A 25,780-nucleotide genomic window follows, 5' to 3' on the forward strand; every position below is an offset into this window, starting at 1 on the left:
TGAACTGTCTCTCGCTCCCATTTACACCGTGTTGTTACTCCGTCGCAAAATCCCTGTAATAATGGGGCCATCGTTTGATATAGGATATATGACTGAATGAATTACTTTTTATACATTTAAACATTATTGCAGTTGTAAAATGAGATTGATTGTCGTTTTACTCAGGATATTTTTAATTCTTGTTTTTTACATTGCACTATTATTGAAAGCCCAAGTATCAATCAGATAAGACTCTGCACTGTAACTCAACAGATTGCCCTGCACCCAGCTCCAGCTCACTGCACCTCGTACTGTTGCTGCAAGCTTCGCTTCAAAGAGATCTGAGCAATCGATTGTGCGTCAGTCTCCAACCAAAGTTATTCAGATAACGAGTTACTCGGAGCAACGGCTGCGCAATCAGTTCAGATATTTGGGTAAAGATCGGCAACAGCACTCATACACAAGGGGGGAATTCCAGACTGACATCTGGGTTTGTATCCAAAGTTGTGAGAAAGCACAAGGAGAATAAAACAAAAACCGTAAAATATTACTGAAGGAGAATTGTTCAGTGTCTCGGGGGGTCTTCATTTATACACAGTATTAACTTTGACAAACAACCGGAAAATGAAACAGACACATAATGAAGCAGGGCCATGAGAGAGATAGGTAAATAAAAAAGGCCAAAAGCGTGCGGTAAACAGAGAGACAGGTAGAGAAAGACAAATATATGGTGTCAGTGAGAGAGACAAACAGATAGGCACAGAAAAGAAAATAGTCCAGATATAGCCAGATGCAGAGGCGGGTATAAACAGACAAAAAATGGTTTAGAGAGAGAGAAAATGTGCAATAATGAGCGCATATAGAGACAGATATGGGCCTAGAAATGCGATGATGCTGCACCAGTTTTACAGACGTGAACAGGTGCAAAATCAGCCAACATGACGATGATGTGCGCGCACATTCTGTGCAGGACATCCTGCGCCCCCGAAATCGGTATAGGCACCAAAAAAGACGTCCGAGGCGGCAACCTGTAACAGGGGTGAGATTCTTTGTATATACAAATAAGGGGCCGAACGCCTTCTTGAGACCCCCTTTACCAAATTATTTAAGCCACGCTGGCTGCGTTCAGCAAAACCAGGTCTGGACGAGTCTCAACCAGTGACCCTTACATTGTAAAGAGGATGGCATGCCGGAAATCCCAAGAAAACTAATATTGAATCGGGGACAGGGACTCGATAAAATTAACATATGTAAAGCAACAGTAATGAAGAAAATAATAGCACTAAGTGTGACAAATCCCCAGGTCCAGATCGTTTCCATCCCAGGGTTTTAAAGGAAGTAGGTGAGCACATTGCAGGTGCCCTAACTATAATCTTTCAAAGTTCTCTAGATTCAGAAACTGTCCCTCTAGATTGGAAAATTGCACATGTCACTCTGCTTTTTTAAGAAAGAGAGAGGGAATTATAGACCAGTTAGCCTAACATCTGTTGTGGGGAAAATGCTGGAGTCTGTAATTAAGGATAGGGTGACTGAACACCTCGGGAATTTTCAGTTAATCAGAGAGAGCCAGCATGGATTTGTGAAAGGTAGGTCGTGCCTGACAAACCTGATTGCATTTTTTGAAGAGGTGACTAAAGTAGTGGACAGGGGAATGTCAATGGATGTTATTTATATGGACTTCCAGAAGGCATTTGATAAGGTCCTACATAAAAGAGTGTTAGGTAAGATAGAAGCCCATGGAATCGAGGGAAAAGTACGGACTTGGTTAGGAAGTTGGCTGAGCGAAAGGCGACAGAGAGTAGGGATAATGGGAAGGTACTCACATTGGCAGGATGTGACTAGTGGAGTCCCGCAGGGATCTGTCTTGGGGCCTCAATTATTCACAATATTAATTAACGACTTAGATGAAGGCATAGAAAGTCTCATATCTAAGTTTGCCGATGACACAAAGAGTGGTGGTATTGTAAGCAGTGTAGATGAAAACATAAAATTACAAAGGGATATTGATAGATTGGTGAATGGGCAAAACTGTGGCAAATGGAATTCAGTATAGACAAATGTGAGGTCATCCACTTTGGATCAAAAAAGGATAGAACAGGGTACTTTCTAAATGGTAAAAAGTTAAAAACAGTGGATGTGCAAAGGGACTTAGAGGTACAGGTACATAGATTATTGAAGTGTCATGAACAGTGCAGAAAATAATCAAATTGGCTAATGGAATGGTGGCCTTTATATCTAGAGGATTAGATTACAAGGGGGCAGAAGTTATGCTGCAGCTATACAAAACCCTGGTTAGACCGCACCCGGAGTACTGTGAGCAGTTCTGGGCAGCGCACCTTCGGAAGGACATATTGGCCTTGGAGGGAGTGCAGCGTAGGTTTACTAGAATGATACCCGGACTTCAAGGGTTAAGTTAGGAGGAGAGATTGCACAAATTGTGGTTGTATTCTCTAGAATTTCTAGAGAATTAAGGGTTGATCTGATCGAAGTTTATATGATATTAAGGGGAACAAATAGGGTGGCTAGAGAGAAACTATTTCTGCTGGTTGGGGATTCTAGGAGTAGGGGGAACAGTCTAAAAATTAGAGCCAGACATTTCAGGGGCGAGATTAGAAAACATTTCTGCACACAAAGGGTGGTAGAAGTTTGGAACTCTCTTCCGCAAACGGCAATTGATACCAGCTCAATTGCTAAATTTAAATGTGCGATAGATAGGTTTTTGGCAACCAAAGGTATTAAGGGATATGGGCAAAGGCGGGTATATGGAGTTTGATCACAGATCAGCCATGATCTTATCAAATGGCGGAGCAGGCACGAGGGACTGAATGGCCTACTCCTGTTCCTATGTTGCTATGTTCCTAATCAAAAAGGAACGATTTAAAAAGATATTTACCTGTTTGTGGAGCCGGGAGCTGCAGGAGTGCTCCTCCGGGCTGCAAATTAAAACCATGGGCGGCTGGTGGCCACCATTCACACATCCCGATCGCTGCATGCACCCCCTTCCCAGTCATCCTCCTCGCACTACTAATTTCAAACTCGTCCCTCTCCTGTTCGACCCCCTTCATTCCAATTGCTTACCCCGCTCTATCAAGTTCTACCTGAGGGCGACTGCCGGCGATGCAGCATCGCAAAATTCAAATGTTCCTTACCAGCCAGCTGCCTGATGACACCCAGCCCGCAACAGGACTCGCAGCTCTGATGTAACTGAGGTCCCAGGCCAAAATTGGATGGGCCTCGGGCCTCCCCGTTTTAGTTTAGGAATTTTTCCCTGTGCCAAATTTACACCGGTAGGCCAGGACAAACCAATTTCTGGACTATGTTTTTTCATTCATTCTCGGGATGTGGCAAGAACAGCATTTATTGGCATCCCTAGTTGCTCTGAATTGAATGGCTTCTCAGACCACTTCAGAGGGGATTTAAGAATCAACCATGTTGGTGTGGGACTGGAGTGACATATAGACCAGACCGGGTAAGGACGGCAGGTTTCCTTCCATAAAGGACATTACTGAACCAGTTGGATTTTAAGCACAATCCGACAGTTTCATGTTCACTTTTACTGATACTGCTTTTTTAAATGATTTCAAATTGCGAAACTGCCATGCTGGTATTTGAACTCACGTTCTCTGGACGATTAATCCAGGTATCTGAATTGCTCGTCCAATAACATAAGCACTACACGATAGTACGGAGAGGGAAAGAAGCCGTGCCCGAGACAGAAAGAGAAATACAGACATAGGGACAGAAGGAGAGGCAAACAACAAAACAGGGTGAGAGACAGAGATACCGAAACAGACAGCTCCGAGGATGTGAAAGCCATTCTCTCAGTCGTTCCTTTTTTGTAACTTCATGCATCTATCTCAATAACGCTGCCTCTCTCCCTAACACTCTCCGTATATATCTCAACTCTATTTATTTTTCTTCCCGTCTTTCTGTCTCTAAGCCTTTTTCAATGTCTGCCTTTTGTATCTCTCCATATCTACCTATATCTATCTATCTATCTATCTATCTATCTATCTATCTATCTATCTATCTATCTATCCATTTATTTAATCTATCTATCTATCTATCAATCTATCTACAGGGACCTAAAATTTTAAGAAATAGTAGCAAGAGTAGGTCATACGGCCTCTCGAGCCTGCTCTGCCATTCAAAAGGATCATGGCTGTTGTTCTACCTCAACTCCACTTTCCCGCTCTATCCCCATTTCCCTTGTAAAGCTGCAAATATGGAAAATACTGTAAAAACACTGTAAAACTGCAAGACATGAAACATGCCGCGAGATATGAAATAGTTAACCCCAGGTGCCAGTCAAAGAGACTTCAGCGCATGATCAGTTAAGAGACTCATTTACATCAAACAATAATCCCCTGGTGAAGATATAATAATATCGAGACAATGTATAATCAAACTGAGTCTCTGAGCCATGCTCAGTCTCCGACAAGAGCGGAAGGCCTTTCACACCAAAACAATGTTGTGAGCCAAGGGCTCATCACAGTGAGGAATACCGCATTGTCCTGATACTGTGCAGGTAGCGGGGGAGGAAATAAAAAGTTGTCTCCCAACCTCACAGCTCTGCACAGCTAAGGAGATTTGAATCACCGAGATGTCCAGATGAAGAGGTGTGAATATCAAGCCGTCCAACAGATTGATCGCTGAAACCACATATGAGGCCCAGGTAGGGGTTTGCATGACTGGAACACTTTCAGGAGGTACAACAGCATCACGTGGAGGCAGCAGTCAGGTGAAGACGGACAGTGACCAGTCACCTCCATATCCAGCCTACAATCAACATCGGTAAGGACAAGCCACGTGGGTGATTGTAAGTTCCAGGCAAACCACTAAGGGGTTTGTACTGTGGAGGCTGCAGTCAAGGCAAGAAACCAGTCATTTCCAGGTCCAGGCCTACGATCAGCATTGGTAATGATTAGTCACATGGATGATTCCATGTTTCATTCAAATATGGAAGGGTTTGTACTGGGGTTTTGTTGGTCTAATAAACTAACAAGTTTGGGTTGAGCCAAAGCCTGTTTGTCATGTGCAATTTTGTTCTTGTGATTCTGAGATCCAAGAAACCGTGAAAGGTGGAAGGGAACGGAACACTTTACACCCTTAAATCACTTTGTGTCCAAAAATCTATCGATCTCATCCTTGAAAATACTCAATGACTGAGCATCCATGTCACTCTGGGATTGACAGTACCATAGATTCACAACCCTCTGAGCGAAGAAACTTTTCTTCATTTCTATCCCAAATGGCCAAACCCTTATCTTGAGACTATGATCCCTAATGCTAGACTCTCCAGCAAGGGAAACAGCCTCTCAGCATTTACCGTGTCAAGCCCCCTCAGAATCTTGTACATTTCAATGAGATCACCTCTCATTCTTCTAAACTCCAGAGAAGATATGCCCATTCTACTCTATCTAGCTCGCTATCAACAACAGGATAGTGAAACAGGCTGGGAACCCTCTGGAAGTTACTCTTTCCCGCAAGTTGGGAACAGAGTCCCATATCTGAATGTCAGCGACTGAATAACACATATTCTGCTGGTTATTTCTGTTTTGAATGTAACTGTATGTACAGAAGAGCATTCCAATAGCGGTTAATAAAACTAATCGTTATTGGAAGCAACCTCCAGCTGGTTTCCAAGTTTTTAACCAGACCAAAACATAAACTTTTCGGACATTCTCGAAGTGCGATACCCAACCCTCCCCACCCCACCTTCCTACGCCCTTCCTCCCCCCCGCCCCCCCCCCCCCCCCACACCCGACTCCCTTTGCTGATTTTTTGTGCCTGAAATGGTAATAATATCTCTTCTTGGTGTATTGATTCCAGGTCGCTGTTTGCCGCAAATACGTCAGAACTCATTGGCAGTCAAGAGTTGAAGAACCCGCTTCCGGTCAATGACGAGAATCGCTGTCTGAAGTGGACGAGTTGCTTTTCACAGTGAGCTCAGGTGCAGTTTCGCCGCAGTTCCATCCATCACATTCTGCTTCACGTCTCTGTTAATACGCTCACCGTGAAATGCAGGGGTTGGGGATACTCGTGCTGGTTCTGCAAGTTTCAAAGTGTGAGTATATCTGTAATCCGCTTTTGCTCCTTTCTTATTCTGTGCAGTGAACATGGACAGGTGTCCAGATACCCGTCGGCAGAAATGAAATTTGATGACATCTGGTTTAAATGTAAATTACACAGTGTGCTTTATTTAAACACAGAACCACATCAGCGGGAAATTGCGGGGTGGGGGTGGGGGGAGGCGATATTCTGCTCTCTGACCAGATGTACAGTTAACTAATTACGTTTAATAATTATATACTATGATAGGTTTGGTTATAATCTATTGAATTAACTTGATGTGAAATTATAGAATTTTTAAAATACTCTTCGCTGCATTCACTTAGCGACTCCCGTCCCTTTAATTCCATCACACAGGTGATTAGTTTTTTGAATTCAATGTTTGAATATTGCCCTTCCACCTCTCCCTCCATTTTCTATCTGACGGTTTGTAACATTCTACAGGAGTGATTTCCTCCAAACAGATTTACATTTGATTTGAAATTAGGGCTCTTCATTCCAGTTGATTTTCTGTAATGCGCAGAATGCATTTGCATTGAAAACTACAATTTAAACCAATGTAATTCAGGGTCATTGTGAGTGTAGTTTTATGATTTTATAATTAGATCTCTATGTTGAATCTTGTAACTCACTGAAGGTAACAGAAAAAAATATCAGTGAAATGGTTTCTTTGGAAACAGATCAGCAGGTTTTAAGTTTCATAGGAACATCCGACGAGGAGTAGGACATTTAGTCCCTTCAGCCTGTTCCGCCATTCAATGAGATCACGGCTGATTTGTGACCAACTCCGTATATCCACCGTAGCCCCATAATCCCTTAATACCTTTGGTTCATAAAAATCTATCACTCTCAGATTTAAAATTAACAATTGAGCTAGCATCAACTTGCGGAAGAGAGTTCCAAACTTCTACCACCCTTTGCGTGTAGAAGTGTTTCCTAACTTCACTTCCGAAAGTCTTGGCTCTGATTTTTAGGCTATGCCCACTTGTCCTGGACTCCTAACTCAGTGGGAGTGGTTTCTCTCTACCTAGCCTATCAAGTCGCCTTAATAGCTTGAAAACTACGAAGATATCACCCCTTAATCTTTTAAATTGCAGTGAGTATAACCCTAGTTTGTGTAGTCTCTCCTCGTAATTTAACCCTTGGCGTCCAGGTATAATTATAGTAATTCTACGCGGCACACCCTGCAAGGCCAATATATCCTTCCTAAGGTGCGGTGCCCAGAACCGAACACAGTACAACAGGTGTGGTCTAACCAGGGCTTTGTATAGCTGGAGCATAACTTCTACCCCATTGTATTCTAGTCCTCTAGATAAAAAGGCCAGAATTCCATTATCCTTTTTGATTATTTTCTCTACATGTCCATGACATTATAATGATCTATGTACATGCACCCCTAACTCTATTTCTACCTCAATTGTTTTGAGCTTTTCACCATTTAAAAATACTCTGATCTATCCATCTTATGTCCAAAGTTGATGACCCCACACTTGCCTATATTGTAATCAATGTGTCACAGCTTTGCCCATTCACCTAATCTATTAAATCTCTCTGTAATTTTATGCTTCCATCAACAATGCTACAATGCTACTTCTCTTTTTGTCAACGGCATACTTGGATATGTGGCTCTCTATCCCGTCATCTAAGTTGTTAATAAATACAGTGAATAGTTGAGGCCCCAACACAGATCCCTCCCTATGGGCACCATTAGTTCCATCCTGCCAATTTGAGTACCTGCCATTTATACATACTCGCTGTCTCCTGCCGCTCAGCCAATTTCCTAGCCAGGTCAATAATTTGCCCTCAATTCCATGAGCTTCAACTTTACCTAACAGCCTCTTAGGAGGAAATAATCAAATGTCTTCTGGAAGTCCATATTAACAACATCCATAGATTTTCCCCTGTCCGCTACTTGGTCACGTCTTTAAAAAAAATCAATCACGTTTGTCAGACATGATCTACCCTTTACAAATCCATGCTGGCTCTCTCTGATCAGCTGAAAATGTTCAATGTGTTCATTCACTATATCCTTAATTATTGACTCCACTAATTTCCCAACACCAGAGATTATGCTAACTGATTTATAATTCCCTAGCTTCCTTGTCTCAACCTTATTATTTAGTGGAGTGACATTTGCAATTTTCCAATCTAAAGGAACGGTTCCTGATTCGAGAGAAGTTTCGAAGATTATAGTTAAGGCATCTGTAATGTTCTCACTTGCTTCATTCTCTTGCCAGTGAAAAACTACCCCACCCCCACTTCGAAAATATAATTTAATCGATTCGAATCTACGTTGATCCCAATTGAAAGAGCACTTGAACGTTTTGTAAATTAGATCATTCAATAATAAGTTTCTAAAGGGTATTGGATAACTACTTGAAGGGTAAAAATGTGCAGGGCTATGGGGAAGGAGCTCAGGGAGTGGGATTAATGAGATACCTTTCAAAGAGCCGGCATAGGCACGATGGGTCGAATGGCCTCCTTCTGTACTGTACAATTCTATCATTCTGTAACCTATTATCAGAACCGTCGAGTGTTAAGGATTCGGGAATGGAAAATTATTTCTTGATCCTTTTTTTCTCACTCGGAGGATTAGTAAGACAAACGCTGTAAACGGTGAGATAATTTCAGCAACTTGAATCAATAATTTGACCGTTTTCTTTGTGAATAATTTATAGTTTCTGCGGTGGCTACTTTGTGTCAGAGGTCACCCACTGGCTGTATCATTCCGCGGCCAGGGTTTTAGTGGTCACTGATAGGACTACAGAACTGGACAGTTGTCAGAGATTAATATCCCAGGATCTCAATGCTGTCCCTAATGCCCTTGAATCAATTTAATCGCATGAGAGCAATATCTCCCGCCCAGTGCAGCAGCTACCTGCCAGCATCATTTCTTCAATGTTTGATATCATCCTAACACAAGGTCCTGAAACATCCAGCAACTAACTCCAAGTTAGTGTGTACTGTGCCATCCATCATGACTCCACTCGCAGATTTTGCCGCATTTTCATAACGACCAATTCTGGTGTTCGTTCTGGTAAAGATGTCGGTACAGTCTGCTTGTGAGGGGCTTCAGCTCAGTTGTGGTGAAGTAAAATGTAGCAGAAAGACCAGAGCTAGTAGGATTCTCCCGTCACACGGGCCTATTTACTGATGTATTACTGATGTAATATTCTGACCTGACACTACTGTCACATTTTGTACAGTTGTAACATTTTTGGCTTGATCATTTTGTCGCCCGGGCGTTGCTGGAATTGATGGAGATGAAAGTCGGTTGCATTCTACGCGAGGCGGGTCATCCGCACCGCAGGTTTTACATCTGGGCAGCAAAACGGGAATATTTTTAACTTTTAGGATAGCGTAAATCGGGTGATAACGGACCGTCGCCAATTAAACACCTCTCCCCATTTTCCTTTCAATTGACTTCAATGGAAAATAATATCCGGCAGGGTGTAAAACAGGCGGCACATTCGGTATCGCTCGTTTTGTGCTTTGGCCTCCGATTGAGAATCCCTACGTGGTCAGTTTTTAATAAAATATTAAAATGCCTATGTGGCAAAGAAGCAGAATGCAAAATGGTTAGAAAGGGTTAATTAGTTAGTAACTGAGATTGATACAAGTGGCCTGGCCCTCCTGCTGGGCCATATGTTTGCTTAGTCAGCAGGCCTGCATTGTCTTATCAATGATAGGTCTTTGATGTGAGTCAAGGACTGGTCTGAATGTCTCCATGTTTATGGCAGATCAATATGGGTAACGAGCTTAGCCAAAGTTGAAAGACATTCCAGGTTGGGAGATAAGGAACAGAAGGAACAGGGAAGAACATTCCAAGTTGGAAGATGAGGAAGTTATCCCCTTTGATGTCTAACAGCAGCATGATCAGCACATGGACGATTTATGATTGGCCGGAAATAATGTAACCTCGCATGGCAACCTATGCCCGGCTTATGATTGGTGTTGACCCTCGTTAAGTATGTTCCAACCCTATTGATTTGTATAAAAACGTGTGGATTTCTGTATGTTGTTGTTCTTGCTCTGCCAGCATAGAGGGACTCTATCAGGAGTCCAAATCAATGCTGCAGACTAAGAACCCTGCTATTAAAGTTGTGCTGAACTTTAAAATGTATTCGACTTCAGTTATTACTGAACCAGACTGAGGGGAAAGAATCCGGATCGTCACGATCAATTTCATTTTTTCTGAACACCAACAGCTTAATTTGTTTACAATTTTCAGGTAGCTTTGTGCAGACAGCGTGAATAATCCAAACTTAGTGGGAGTAAAAATTCAACTTCAACGGGCGGTTGGCGATCCATTCAAATGGAACGATAAATCGAGCGGGGCGCAAACGAGCACCAAATCCGCTACCGCCAGTTTTAGCCCCCCTCCCCCAAGTAAATGTCACCCTCCGGTGAGATAGCTTTTCACCTTGCCTGGGGGTTAAAACTGGTGTTGCCTATTGGCCGCCCGTTATAGAATTGCCCGATTTTAAATTCTCAGCGTAACGGCAGTCCAACCGAATGATGCATCAGCACCTTCACCTGCCTCTCTGACCGGGAAGCTCAGTGTGGTTGTAGTGAGAGCAGCCGCTTCACCCGCCTCTCAAACCGGGCAGATAAGCGTGACTGTAACTTACCCCTCAGTGAGACATCTGCCTCTTCACCCGTCTCTCATACCGGGCAGCTCATACATTGGGCGGCTCATTCGCATCGATAGCTGCCGGGTTGCAGCTTGGACGCGCTGGGATCGTGAGCGTTTCATTCGTTGTGTTCATGGATTGATTTGGGAATCGACTTTTCACCCACTAGAAAAACGATATCAAATCGGTGGGCATCAGAAATAAATAAGGGCTCCGTTAAAGCCTGGTTCGCAGTTGGTTCCATATTAAGGACTCGGTTAAATGCTGTTTCTCATCCGGCTCTTCATTAAAATTCACTCACAGATCCAAGAAGAACGGCGGAGATCTAAAACAAGCGATGATTATCAAAATTTGGGCCGTACGCTATACGATTTAAATAGTATTAACCTCCTCAAAAAAAAGTAAAATGAAACAAATTGTTGATAATTAATTACTGACCAGAGGAAAGGTTGCAGTTTGAGAGTTCCCTAATCATTTAACTGTTCCAGATTATTCATGTCCTGAAATAAAGAGAAGGACATTCAAAACTTGGGCTGATTGGATGCACAATCTCCGTTTGATTCAACTGGAAGGAAGTGAAAAATGGCACGTTTCAGACTGTTCCTTATTAATTCTCCTATTAACTGTTAAAATGTTAAATTTGGATTTATTGCAAGAAACCAAAATGCGCGAGTATCTAAACTCCCCCAGTAAGGAGAGACTGAGATCTGTCCGTGTGATCATGAAGACGATCATGTGAATCTGAGGCAAGGGAATGTTTGAAATTCATCCCCAAATCCCAACGCAACCAATAACGGGGCCAGAAATTACAAAGTTGCATTGTTTTTCTAAATATAGAGCCCAAAACAAACACAAAACTGTCAGATCGGTTTGGAGATTCCTATAATCAGGTAGATTCCAGTGTGACACTAATGAACTTAACTTCAGTTCGTAAAGTACAGCAACCCCCAAATCACCCGATACACATCGCCCACCGTTTATATGTTACAAACAGTTCTTTGATGGGTCCATCGACTTCTATGTCAAACAGGATAATTGCCCTCCAGTACATATCGTCCCACTGTACCGAGCTCGGCCGAAGTGGGTGAGGAAATGAAAGTGACCCCACTGAAACAGAGAGGCGAGGACCGTGTGAGAATCAAGGGCTGTGTGAAGAGCAGAACTTGTGGGAAAGAAACTAGGAATATCGAAACAATGAGCTAGAATGAGGGAGAGATAAACTAGGTAAAGTGGGTGTGTGCGAGAGATAAACTACATTATGTGTGTTAAAGAAGGAGAAATAAACTAAACACTGTAAACGTGAGAAAGGGGGTGATAAACTACACAGCGGGGCACAAAACGAGCGTTAGTGGATCGGCTATTGGGGTAATTATGACGTTTATCGCTGGGCGAAATAGGGCTGATCGCGACCAGTCAGACCGTTTAGTAACTGGCCTGATTTTCTTTTACATTGATTTGAATGGAAAAGAGAATCGGGAGAGATGTAAAACGCGCTATCACCCGTTTTTCGGCCGACCATAAAACTTAAAATTACCCCCAGTTGAATGAAAGATAAAATCGGGAGCGGAATTTGAATGTCACCCTATAGAGGGGAAATCCTTAGAATCGCTTAGAAATCCAAAGCGGTATTATTCGTACAGACTAAGGTTGCAAGGCTCTGAACAATCCCCATCTGGTGTATTGTGACCTAATCACGGGGAGGATATCAGCCGTTTTACATTATCCCACAAAGTCAAGATCTAGCCGAGGAATTAGACATTGTTTTCGTTGGATACCTTTATTGGGCTGTGAGGTGATTTAATTGGAATTTTAAAAACAAAGTGACCCTCTGCAAATTATTCATCAGAGTCAAGTGGGGAAACCAGGGACATAGGTTTCAGAATTAGCAAGAAGGAAAATCAGGTGGAATTTATTCACGCAATGGAATCTCTGAAATTCATTACCAGGGAAGATCATTCAGGCTGACTGGGAGAATTGTTTTTTAACTCTCTGACTTGATCTGATGCGGTGAGTGGTGTTCCGCAGGGGAATGTGATGGGTTCGCCCTTATTTACTGTGGCCCCGAAATTATGTGGACTACGAGTCCTCACACGCTGCACCTGTGTTGGGAGACTGGCGAAGCCCCCAAAGAAAAGAATTTATTGAACATTTTCAGTGATTTATACTGTTTCTCACCGGTTCCGACGACATTATGGCGAGAGATTAGGACAACCATTGCGGAATTTCCATGCCTATATACAGAGATGATATGGACGCAGGTACTGAGTGAATAATATGGAAACTTAATGCGGAGAACACATTGCGGCACTCGGTTTAATATTGGTGCATTCGTTTTCAATTATTTAATACCATTAACCAGTGTCTTTTGGTTGTAGATTTTCAAAATTTGTAACTGCCGCATTTTTTATTTCAGCCTCAGCAATTCGATCATCTGTGCAACCTCCCAGTCAAAGTGCTACACTTCAAGCAGTGAATGAAAGAGGTGAACGGTTTCTACATTTAGAGATAAGTGTACTATAAAATATTAAAGATAAGATACTAATCCATTGTATTTATTTAACAAAACTTGCACAGAAGAAATATGTCATCCATGTTGTGAACAGACACTTACGATGTTGATTTTCTGAGACTCTGCTCCCTGACCCAGGGACAGAAGATTCAGCAGCAGTTGTCTAGTCCCAGTTACCCGCTCTGGCGATTAACATATGCTGAAAACATGCTCTTAAATGTCCCTTAACCTTTGCTTTGAATATGTAAATTGTTCTTTTAATCATAGTTCCAACCGTGTGTACCTGTCAAAATACTGAAAAAAGTTGTTATGATCTGGAATGCACTGCCTGAAAGGGCGGTGGAAGCAGATACAATAGTAACTTTCAAAATGTAATTGGATAAAGGCTCGAAAAGAAAAACATAGCAGGGCTATGGGGAAAGAGCAGGGGTGTGAGACTAATTGGATAGCCCTTTCAAAGAGCCGGCATAGGCATGATAGGCCGAATGCTCTCCATCTTTGCTGTATTATCTATGATTCTATGAAAAATAATAAAGACAGAAAGGTATGATTCAGTTGCTATTACCAACTAAATACTTTAAAATTCTAGGCCCATAGTGGCAACTCCAAGTTCAGAACGGGGAGACTTGGTACCGTGGTATATGGCGCAAGAAATGTAGAAATGTATAATTGTACTTCTTTCAATTTAGTGTAATGTGTTCCTTGCTCACAATGTGGTCTCCTCTAGACTGGGGAGTCCAAATGCAAATTGGGTGATCGCTTTGCTGAACACCTCCGCTAAGTCTGCAAGTGTGACCCTGACTATTTTAATTCTGCGTCCCACTCCCATTCTGACCTCTCTGTCCTCGGCCTCTTACATTGTTCCAATGAAGCTCAACCGAAGCTCGAGGAACATCATCGCATCTTTTGATTAGGTACTTTAGTATTTTCTAAACTCAACATTGATTTCAATAGCACCAGATCTTAAATACTGCTCCTATTTTTTCGGAGTGCAGGTGCTGGTAATGGTTCTGATGTTGCCATTTACAGCTCCTCTCGATCCATCTTTTGTTTCTTAACTTGTCCCATTACCATCTTCCTTGCCTTGCAACATCATCCCTTTTGTCATTTAATCATTCCTGCCCTTCACCCTATGGGAGGCCTTCCCTTCATCTCTTTCCTCCCCTCCCCTTCCTCCCCACAAGCACACCCATCACCGGCTCTATACTTGCTTAAAACTGTTTAATCTTCAACTTCTTCCAGTTCTGAAGAAAGTTCATCGAACTGAAACTTTAACTCTCTTTCTTTTTCCACTGACGCTGCCTGAATTGCTTAATATTTCCAGCATTTTCTGTTTTTATTTGTTTTTAAGAGTCTGGGTTCAATGGTGTAATATTGAAAATTTAACAATGTGTCTCTAAATTGCAAAGCCACTGTGGCTGTATTTCCCTCCCCTTGCCCTGAAGTAGTTCTGGAGAATCTCTCTGGCAGTTCACAGCCTTGCGGGGGTGGTGAGATAGGGGTGGGGGCCTCCTGAGTTCCTTCAGCCACCTGAGCCCACTCCTCCCTCTTCTTTTCAGTGGGCTCCTGGTGCAGCTTCTGGGTGATAATGTTGCAGAGGAACATGAACCAATGCAGCACCGGATATCCGTTATTGCTCACCTCCTGACTCCCCAAAGCCGTTCCACCATCTACAAGGCACAAGTCAGGAGTGTGATGGAATACTCTCCACGTGCCTGGATGAGTGCAGCTCCCACAACATTCAACAAGCTCGACACCATCCAGGACAAAGCAGCCCGCTTGATTGGCACCCCATCCACCACTCTGAACATTCACTCCCTTCACCACCGGCGCACAGTGGCTGCAGTGTATACCATCCACAGGATGCACTGCAGCAATTCGCCAAGGCTTCTTCGACAGCACCTCCCAAACCCGCGACCTCTACCACCTAGATGGACAAGAGCAACAGGTACATGGGAACAACACCACCTGCACATTCCCCTCCAAGTCACACACCATCCCGACTTGGAATAATATCGCCATTCCTTTTTCGTCGCTGGATCAAAAGCCTGGAACTCCCTTCCTAACAGCACTGTGGGAGAACCTTCACCACATGGACTGCAGCGGTTCAAGAAGGCGGCTCACCACGACCTTCTCAAGGGCAATTAGGGATGGGCAATAAATGCCGGCCTCGCCAGCGATGCCCACATCCCATGAACGAATAAAAAAAAATCCGTTATTGCCCTGAATGAGTCATTGCGGATCATCAAAATCTACAGGGATAGCAGACTAGAGTAAGGCATCGTGTGTGCAGAATGGAAGTTTGACATGTGACCTAGATATATACAAGTGGTTACACAAAAACTGCACAACCATGGCATAGAAACCTTTATGTGTTATGTGAGAGGAACGCACTTTGGAACATCGGAACATGGTAACAGCAGAAGGCCATTCAACCCTTCAATGCGATAATAAGCTGATCTGCATTCTAACTTAGTTTACGCTCCTCAGTAACATTGGCTGGCAAATATCTATCGATCTCAGATTTAAAACTGTTAATTGAGCTAGCATCTACTGCTTCTTGTGGGAGAAAGTTACGCACCTCTACCGCCCTTTGTCTGGTGCACGAAGAGCAATGTGCACGACAACTATCACACCCTGAACTCTTGTATTCCTGTCATTCAGAAGAACTCGTCATTTCGAGCCTGTTGCTCCGTGGGTTCCAGGGGGAGCTTGGTGTAATTGTTAGCTCTTCTAAGCAACGTATCAATAACCTCTGTTATGCAGTGATGCGCTGCTGCATGCCAGACACAACGAATATCGTCATCCTCCAGAGAGGTACAGAGGTGAAATATTAGGGTGCTGGTGACCCTCCCTAGCAGTGACAGCGCCGTGTCGGCCCTGGAGTGTGGCAGAACAGGACCCAAAGCCCTCGCACAACCTCGCTCGGAAATTAAGGCTTGCGGAGGCATTGTTGACTTCTCTGACATCTTGAAATGAACCCTGTGTAAATCTGCTCCCTCTTTTGGCTAATAAGTCAATGGTTTCCCAACAAGGCCCCCGATTCTGCTCAGAGTTACTCCAAATACTACCCATTCTGTCAGTGCAACACAATGAATCACGATTTGGTCATGATCCTCCAGCAAAATGACTGCTAGTGGAACCGAACCTTTATCACCCTCAGTGCCCACTTTTCATGGGGGCAGCCTGTACTTGACCTTGACCAGGAAAACAGAGGAAACGTGGTCCCAAGGTGTAATGTCTTTTGTTATGCACTCTGAAAAATGGCCGTGTCAGGCGCCACAAAGTGAATCCCACCAAGCGCTAGAGGGAATTGGGGGTGGGTGCAATGCATGCATGTAATTTTGGCTTTCCAGACTGGCGTTATCGACCTGGCCTTACAGATCGGAGCTCAGCTTCCTCAGTGCGCTGCCCCCAACACCCAACAGTTGAAGCGCATAGTAGAGGGAAATTCGCCCATTTAATGTAGATGGATTCAGAACTTTAAAAAAATATTTCGACATGTGGGCGACATTGGCAATGTCACGTGCTTTGCCCATCTCCTCCGATCTCAGTTGGCAATGATAGCTTCAAAATGCAATAAAGGTTTAAAAATCAAACTTACAAGTCAAAATAAATTGGGTAATTAGCACAGAAAAAATGTTTATCTGTAAGTAATTCTTGCTGTGACACAAAGTGCAAAATGTATCAGTAGAATTTACAGCATTGCCAGAGGCATCTGTTGGAGATGGAGAAACGTGATGTCAAAATCTTAAAACTGCCAAACTTGGAAGAAATGCTAATTTAGTACACAAAATAAGTCTAATATTCCTGTTTAATCAAAGTCATTTTACTGTGTTTTAATATTTTAAAGTGGTTTGTAATGATTATCACATGATTATTTCAATTCAGGGAAAAATGCTTAATTATTGATTCACCACTTTAATTTTTTACAGAGTTCAGAGACCTGAGATTGGTGGGCCCAGAAGCGCCATGTGCGGGAGAACTGAAGGTTTATTACGGAGGCCTGTGGGGCTCCGTCTGTAGCAGTCTATGGGATGCAGCTAATGGAGAAGTCGTCTGCAGGCAGATTGGCTGCGAATCTTTTCACACATCACTGATCAATCCCATCTCACCAGGATCGGGACCTGTTTTAATGGATAAGGTTCAGTGCAACGGGACTGAGCCTTCACTGTGGGAGTGTTCCCATAGTGCATCGGGCCAGCAGAACTGCGAAACTGGGGCGATTGTCGGCGTCTTTTGTAAAGGTATTTATATTGTTCCTGATTACTGTTGGATATTTTGTTTCACTTGTTTTAATCATTTGAAAGAGAATTATCCACAAGATGCGTTGCACTCACTATCTTTGTCACACACTGAGTTCCCAATCTCAGTCGTGCAGTCACGGGATGATATCCAGCGGAGGTCATGCAGCACAGAAGGAGACCATTAGTCCCATCGAGCCCGTGCCGGCTCTGTGAAAGAGCTACCAATTAGTTTCACCCCTGCTTTCTCCATTTAACCTTGAAAATTAAATATCCATTATTACTATTGCTCTGCTTCCACCACCCTTTCAGGCAATGCATTCCAGATCATAACAATTGGCTGAGAGCAAAATCAATTCTCATCTCCGCCCTGTTTTTTTTGCCAATTATCTTAAATCTAGACATCTGGTCACCAACCCTCCTGACACTGGAAACAGTTTCTCCAGGACAACCCCTCATAATTCTAATCAACTCTATTAAATCTCCTCTTACCCTTTTCTGCTCTAACAGTACAATCCCAGTTTCTCTAGTCTCTCTACACATCTTAATTCCTCATCCCTGGTACCATTCCAGTACATCTCCTCTGGACTCTGATCTAAGCCCCTGACGTCCTTTTGAAAGTGTTGTGCCCAGAATTGGACACAATACTCCCGTTGAGCTCTTCACAGTGATTTATAAAGGTTTAGCATAACTTATTTCACTTCCAAAAGAAGGGAGGCAGGATGAGGGGTCGTTTTAAGTGTTTATCACAAGGTGGAAAATTGGTGCTAGCGAATGGCTCGCCAATTTTTTTTTATTCGTCCATGGGATGTGGGCGTCGCTGACAAGGCCAGCATTTATTGCCCAAACCTAATTACCCTTGAGAAGATGGTGGTCAGCCGTCTTCTTGAACCGCTGCAGTCAGTGTGGTGAAGGTTCTCCCATAGTGCTGTTCGGTGGGGAGTTCCAGGATTTTGACCCAGCGACGATGAAGCAATTGCGATATATTTCCAAGTCGGGATGGTGTGTGACTTGGAGGGGAAGTGCAGGTGCTGTTGTTCCCATGTGTCTGCTGCCCTTGTTCTTCTCGATGTTGAAGGTCGTGCGTTTGGGACGTGCTGTTGAAGAAGCCTTGGCGAGTTGCTGCAGTGCATCCTGTGGATGGTACACACTGCAGCTACAGTGCGCCGGTAATGAAGGGGGTGAATGTTTACGGTGTTGGATGGGGTGGCAATCAAGCGGGCTGCTTCGTCGTGGATGGCATCGAGCTTCTTGAGTGTTGTTGGATCTGCACTCATCCTGGCAAGTGGAGAGTATTCCATCACACTCCTGACTTGTGCCTTGTAGATGGTGGGAAGGCTTTGGGGAGTCAGAAGGTGAGTCACTCACTGCAGAATACCCAGCCTCTGTCCTTCTCTTGTAGCCACAATATTTATGTGGTTGGTCCAGTTAAGTTTCTGGTCAATGGTGATCCCCAGGATGTTGACGGTGGGGGATTCGGCGATGGTAATGCCGTTGAATGTCAAGGGGAGGTCGTTGTACTCTCTCTTGTTGGAGATGGTCATTGCCTAGAACTTGTCTGGCGCGAATGTTACTTGCCACTTATCAGCCCAAGCCTTGATGTTATCCACGTCTTGCTGAGGGCACGGACGGCTTCATGATGTGACGGGTTGTGAATGGAACTGAATACATAAGAACATAAGAACATAAGAAATAGAAGCAGGAGTAGGCCAATCGGACCCTCGAGCCTGCTCCGCCATTCAATAACATCATGGCTGATCTGATCCTAACCTCAAATCTAAATTCATGTCCAATTTCTTGCCCGCTCTCCGTAACCCCTAATTCCCTTTACTTCTTGGAAACTGTCTATTTCTGTTTTAAATGTATTTAATGATGTAGCTTCCACAGCTTCCTGGGGCAGCAAATTCCACAGACCTACTATCCTCTGAGTGAAGAAGTTTCTCCTCATCTCAGTTTTGAAAGAGCCGCCCCTTATTCTAAGATTATGCCCCCTAGTTCTAGTTTCACCCATCCTTGGGAACATCCTTACCGCATCCACCTGATCAAGCCCCTTAACAATCTTATATGTTTCAATAAGATCGCCTCTCATTCTTCTGAACTCTAATGATTAGAGTCCCAATCTACTCAACCTCTCCTCATATGTCCACCCCCTCATCCCCGGGATTAACCGAGTGAACCTTCTTTGTACTGCCTCGAGAGCAAGTATGTCTTTTCTTAAGTATGGAGACCAAAACTGTATGCAGTATTCCAGGTGCGGTCTCACCAATACCTTATATAACTGCAGCAATACTTCCCTCTCTTTATATTCTATCCCCCTAACAATAAAAGCCAACATTCCGTTGGCCTTCTTGATCACCTGCTGCACCTGCATACTAAATTTTTGATTTTCTTGCACTAGGACCCCCAGATCCCTTTGTACTGCAGTGCTTTCCACTTTCTTGCCATTAAGATAATAACTTGCTCTCTGATTTTTCCTGCCAAAGTGCATAACCTCGCATTTTCCAATATTGTATTGCATCTGCCAAATCACCGCCCACTCACCCAGCCTGTCTATATCCCCTTGTAGGTTTTTTATGTCCTCCTCACTGTCTACTTTCCCTCCCATCTTTGTATCATCTGCAAACTTTGATATGTTACACTCGGTCCTCTCCTCCAAATCGTTAATATAGATTGTAAAGAGTTCGGGACCCAGCACTGAGCCCTGTGGAACACCACTGGCTACTGGTTGCCAGTCCGAGAATGAACCATTTATCCCAACTCTCTGCTTCCTGTTAGATAACCAATCCTCCACCCATGCCAGAATATTACCCCCAATCCAGTGATTCTTTATCTTGAGCAATAATCTTTTATGTGGCACCTTGTCGAATGCCTTCTAGAAGTCTAAATACACTACGTCCACTGGTTCCCCTTTATCCACCCTGTACGTTATGAATACTGTGCAATCATCAGCGAACATCACCATTTCCAGCCTTATCATGGAGGGAAGGTCATTTATGAAGCAGCTGAAGATGATTGGGCACAGAACACTGCCCTGCAGAACTCCTGCAGCAATGTCCTGGGGCTGAGATGATTGGCCTCCAACAAGCACTAAAATCTTTCTTTGTGCTAAATATGACTCCAGCCACTGGAGAGTTTTCCCCCTGATTCCCATTGACTTCAATTTTACTTGGGCTCCTTTGTGCCACACTCGATCAAATGCTGCCTTGATGTCAAGGGCAGTCATTCGCACCTCACCTCTGGAATTCCACTCTTTTGTCCATGCTTGGATCAAGGCTGTAATAAGTTCTGGAGCTCAGTGGTCCTGGCAGAACCCAAACTGAGCATCGGTGAGCAGGTTAATGGTGAGTAAGCACTGCTTAATAGCACTCTCAACTGCACCTTCCATCACTTTGCTGATGATTGAGAGTCGGCTGATGGGGCGGTGATTGCCATGATTGGATTTGTCCTGCTTTTTGTGGACAGGACATACCTGGGCAATTTTCCACATTTTCGGGTAGGTGCCATTGTTGGAGCTGTACAGGGACAGTTTGGCTGGACGCTCGGCTAATTCTGGAGCGCAAGTCTTCAGCACGACAGCCGGGATGTTGTCGGCGTCCATAGCCTTTGCTGTATCCAGTGCACTCCGCCGTTTCTTGATATCACGTGGAGTGAATCGAATTGGCTGAAGACTGGCTTCTGTAATAGTGGAGATATCTGGAGCAGGCCGAGATCGATCATCCATTCGGCACTTCTGTCTGAAGATGTTTTCAAACGCTTCAGCCTTGTCGTTTGCTCTCACGTGCTGGACTCCGCCATCATTGAGGATGTGGATGTTTACAGAGCCTCCTCCTCCCGTTAGTTGTTTAATTGTCCACCACCATTCACGACTGGATGTGGCAGGACTGCAGAGCTTTGATCTGATCTGTTGGTTGTGGAATCGCTTAGCTCTGTCTATAGCATGTTGCTTCCGCTGATAAGCATGCATGTAGTCCTGAGTTGTAGCTTCACCAGGTTGGCATCTCATTTTTAGTTACGCCTGGTGCTGCTCCTGGCATGCTCTTCTACACTCCTCATTGAACCAGGGTTGATCCCCTGGCTTGTTGGTAATGGTAGAGTGAGGAATATCCGTCAACTGTCGGCGCTTTTTTGAGGACTCCATGTCTGGCAGCACTTGCTGGTGACTTCTAATGAGATTGCTGTTAACGTTGGCTTTTGTTTTCTGTGATTTTGGTTCCTCACTGTGTGTCTTTTTCTCTATCCGTCGCTGTCTCTAACTGCTAAAATCTTTCTGAACCCACAGCTTAAGAAAACACAAATATTCTAATTACTAACGATCGAAAAAAAGGCAACTGGTAATTCGAGTTTTCTCTTTACTTTCAAAACTCAACTCATCTGTTCTAAAGTTGAAAAAAATTCTATTTAAAATGAGGCTCTTTGTCTTTGTTTACCTGTCCCCTTGTCTCTCCCCACTCCCTCTGTTTTCCTCCATGTGATTGACAGCTATTAGGAATTCGACAAGTTGCATTTTCTAGCTATTAGCAACGCATCGCTGGTAACAAAGTTATAATTAGATACGTCAGGTCTGCTTTCAGAATTGAATTCATAAAAACTGAAATTGAGATGAAAACGGACACTCTGTCTTTCTTTCTCCCACTTTCTCTCTATCTGGGTAGAACTTTTAATTTCGGCAGGGACGAAAATATCTGGTAGTGGATTAGCTGACCTTTATACTCGCTGCCTGACTTTCTTTCCATTAAAGTCAATTGGAGTTTTCCTCTTTGTTTTTAAAATTCAACTCATTGAATTTAAAGGAAAGGGAAATTGGGCAGTGTGTATCATGGTTGGCCAATCCACTACCGCCTCTTTTACGCCCCAAGAGAAGTTGAAAGTTGTACTCTCTTTAATGCACACAAACTCACACACAGAGACGGGTTAGTAATTTGAATCTCTACATTTTCTAACTTTGAACATAACATAAGTGATAAATGAACAGTTTATTTTTCCTTCAAAGTTTTTTTTAAAGAAAATTAGCTTAAATCGAGTTGAGGAAAGACACATGCGGTAGATTTTTGTCTTTACTGCCTGGGCATTAAATAAAAGCTGGCTTTCCTGAAGAGTCCAATTGGTAAGGAGGATTGCAGAGCCTGCCGGATTTTCATTCCATTAACATAAATGGATGGATAATCGCTTGTTCTCTATTAAGGACATGTTTGGGCCGACCTAACTTCCGACAGCAAAATCTGTGAGGCAATGCCTTACATCTAGTCTGTAAAGACAGAAGTCTAGCGTTCGGTTTTCCTAGCTTAATACACTTTCTGAATTTTATGAAACACACATCAGGTATGTAATCAGTACATCTTGTTCTGACTTTGTCGCCCCCACTCTCACTCGCAGGAAGCCTCTTCGTTTAAAAATTATGTAATTGTTACCAGAACAAAGCTTGTTATATTTGTCTTCGAGCTGTTATTCCAATTTTTAAAAAAATAACTAAGCAGAATCCTTTAGAAGATAAAAACGAGAATATTCCAGCTAGTTCGTTCTCAAAATGGTACCAATGCATTGTGAAAAACTTGGAATGCATCATATGCTCAGTCTGGACAATCTGACTGAGCGTCACAAATCCACTCCAAGCCCAGGCTGTTGGGAAAGCTTGAGTCCTTGAAACAAAAACTTTATTGTAGGAATTGAAAAATACAATAAACAATTCAGAGGTTAAATTTAATCGTGCTTATTCTGAAATATACATTTTTTTATCAAGACCTTACTTGAACAATACAACTCTCTGTGAAATAGTCAATAAATGGATCACAATTTTTTTTTTGCTTTAGAAAACTTTTTCAGTGCTGTTTGGGGAAAACAGCCCCACCAATTGGCCAGAGACAATAATTTTTAAAATTCATGCTCGGGATATGCGCGTCGCTGGCAAGGCCACCATTATTAGCCATCCCTGGTTGCCCTTGTGAAAGTGGTGATGGGCTTTCTGCTTGAACAGCAGCGGTCCACTATGTTGTTAGATAGAGAGTTCCGGGATTTTGACCCAGCGATTGGAAGGAACGGCGAAATATCTCCAAGTCCGAATGGTGAATTTCTCGGTGGGAATCTCGAAGGCGATGTTGTTACCATTCACCTGCTGCCCTTGTCCTTCTAAATTGTGGAGGTCGTGGATTTATGATGTGCTGCCGAAGAAGCCTAGGCAACATTGTGACAGATGATAGGATTTATCGGGAAATTGATTAGAGATGTGGATATATGAATCGCAAATGGGAAATGTTGGCAAAATATAACAACAGGAAGTGGGGTTGGTGGATGGAAAATATTTTACGTGATTCATAGATAGATGATGCTTCAGATACTGTGGGCACATAACGTTATAAAAAGCGCCAAAGAATTGTCCCTTCAAGATATAAGGTATGTAACATCGATTTCTGGAGACTGCAAAATTCCAATACTACTTCAATAAGAACCTTGGATGACAATGATGGGATTTCCTGTCGTGCCAGCTGAGGTAGGGCTTCTAGTCGACATTCATAGAATCTTACAGCGCAGGACCAGTCCAATCGGCCCGTCAAACCAGCTCCGGTGCACATTAGCCATCTACTCTAATCGCTCTCTCCTGATCATCAGCGATAAACTAATGCAAGACCGAAAATCCAGGCTTGTAGGTCTGACAGGATGTAGAATGTGGATATCAGAAAGGCCTGCCATGGTGCCCGTACGTAAAACTTCAACGGGGGCTTAACCAGCACTGCTTTGGTTTTATATTCCATGCTCTAGATACGTGATAAAGCCAAGGATTTTATCTGCCTTATCGTGGCATTGTCTTCGTGTGCTGCCCCGGTGCTCCTCCACTCCATTTAAAATATCATCATTGAATGTGTACTTCCTTTCCCTATTCTCACTTCCAAAATGTGTTTCTCTCTGCCTGTTCTGTATTTGTGTTGTATTTAAATGCCAATTCCGTGTGCTATTTGTTTGCGCTCTGCGTGCTATATTTATAGTGCGAATTGCCTCCGCAGTATTTGCGATGTTTATGTTGATCACTGCCTGTGGTCTATGTGCTTTATTTGTAGATTTAACTGCTTGAGCAGTATATGTGATAGTTTTTAACATTTAGTGCAAATTGCCATGAAATCTGTTGTGCAGATCACTTTCAAATCGAGGTGTTGAAATCTGTGTAATATATTTAAGGTGAATAATCTAAAATTGCATTTTCTTTCACAACAGTTAAACAAACGGTGATGCTGATGGGTGGAGGTAGTCCTTGTGCTGGGAGAGTTGAGGCCGGTAGCTTCATTCGGCCCTCTCGCATTATTTGTGGTCGAATGTGGGATATGAACGAGGCTCGCGTGTTCTGTAAATATCTGGGCTGTGGGGACGCTGTCTCTGCATCAGGGGATTCTCGGTTTGGGGTTGGAGACTTGCCCGTACTGCAGGTTGAAGTTCGTTGCAAAGGCACCGAGGACGACCCCTGGAATTGTGAGCTCAAAGTGTTGACTCACAACAACTGTTCTAAGGAAGAGGAAGCAGCTGGTATCGTTTGTTCAGGTAATTTCCTTGTCTGTAATATTTTGGAAAATGGCTGAAAGTAACGTCATTCCGCCCCACAGCACAAAACCACGCAAATTGGCAAGAACATACCATTTAAAGTATTGAAAGTTATGGAACTCAGTTTTAACGTTGACAGCTTCAGAAACAGAATGCAAGGACGGTTACTATCTTGTAGATTTATAAATTCTGCATTTCTTTATTCATGTAACCAAAATAATTAGTTCCTTCTCCAACATGCTGTTGTTTGATCAGGAATATAAACAATAGGGGGCCAGCCTTTCTGTGGTTGGAATAAAGCAGGAATGAATATTGACACTGCCGTGTCAGCCAATGCGTTGGAGGCAGGACGAGACTTGTGGTTTAATTTATTCATAAACTACAGCAAACAGAGTCTCTCGAGTACAGCAGGATTCTGGCTTCAGCAAATTGCATTGAGTGGCGGATGGTTACATATACTAACTGATTGTTTCTCCAACAAATTGCAGTGAGTGTGGATAGTTATGTTATACAAATTATGTGCGTAAAGTCAATCCCAGTTACTTGCAGCAGTGCGGTTCCTCCGCGTGATTGACAGGGAAATTACCCAATCATCTCCTTTCTGGCCGGGAATATCGGTGTCACTGCATGCAGTCAAATACAAAGCAGAAAATGCATATTTAATAATAACTTTTCAGAACGATGCCTAAATTTTGCGGAACACGCAATTTTTCTAACAGCCAATTGTGAGAAATTGGATTTTATTGGTGTGGCTCCAATCAGGGCACTGCTGCAACTATACATATTTTTCACGCTTCTGAACCACAAACTTGATTGGA

Source organism: Heptranchias perlo, chromosome 13 (genome assembly GCF_035084215.1).
Source record: "Heptranchias perlo isolate sHepPer1 chromosome 13, sHepPer1.hap1, whole genome shotgun sequence".
Classification (NCBI taxonomy): Eukaryota; Metazoa; Chordata; class Chondrichthyes; order Hexanchiformes; family Hexanchidae; genus Heptranchias; species Heptranchias perlo.